The following is a 1,097-nucleotide window of genomic DNA, read 5'->3' as shown; positions in this document are numbered from 1 at the left end:
CAAATATGTACATCATACTACCAGTGTGCTCAACATAAATGTAATAATAGAAGAATGGAATAGATCAGAAAAAAATATATATATATATATATATATATATATATATAAAAAGAGAGAAAGAGAGAGGAGAGAGAGAGAGAGAGAGAGGCTTGTTTTAATGTCAAATACTCTGAATGTGGACAGTAACGTAGTGGTGGAGAAGTATCCAGATCCTTCACATAAGTAAAAGTACTAATACCACCCTATGAAAATACTCTGTTACAATTTGAAGTTTCTAAAATGTTTCTTTTTTTAACCTTCGAATATACAGGGAAATGTACTTAAAGTATTACAGTAAATGTATCTATTTACTACCAGTACTACCAGAAAAAAAAAAAAAAAAAAAAACACTGCCCCCCCCATGACTTAAATGTTTATCAGAAGACTGGAGGGCAATTAATTTTCCGTCAATAAGATAATTTTCTAAGTCACTAACCATTTCAGCTGTACTTGTGTAAATTGTTTGGTAATTAAATTTCTAACAAAATATGTTTTACAAAATGTTCTCCTGTTTTTTAATGCAAAAAAAATCTTAATTTGTAAAGTAAGTGGTAACCAAATCTTTCAGGTGCATGTTGTTAAGTAAAAAGTACTATATTTTCCTTGGAAATTAAGTGGAGTAGTATAAAATATAAAGTGGCATGACAAGAAAGTACTTAAGTAAAGTACAAGTACCTCAGTCTAGGCACTTTGTTACATTCCACCCCTGTGTGTAACCATAGCTGTCAGATAAATGCACCATCTTAGGAAATTGCTACATCATGGAGCTTTTTCACAGCAGACATTTTGACCTGTGGTAGGTGAAACTGGTAAAATTAACGATGGGTTACTTTGTTCCATTCAGTTTTCAAGTAAACTACACGACAGTAGAAAGTTCTTAAAAACGTAAAAACCTACGAATATGTTGAATAAAAACAACGAGAAAAGGAAAAAATTGGACTTACCCTCAAATACGTCCAATGGCACTAGAGACATGACCCATTTGTTACCACTTGTGGGCGCCCACATATTTCACCCGCCATGAAACCAGCAGCCGTGTTGTCTCCTTTCTTCTCGTC

Source organism: Plectropomus leopardus, chromosome 19, assembly GCF_008729295.1.
Source record: "Plectropomus leopardus isolate mb chromosome 19, YSFRI_Pleo_2.0, whole genome shotgun sequence".
NCBI lineage: Eukaryota > Metazoa > Chordata > Actinopteri > Perciformes > Serranidae > Plectropomus > Plectropomus leopardus.
Note: the sequence above shows the minus strand (reverse complement) of the source record.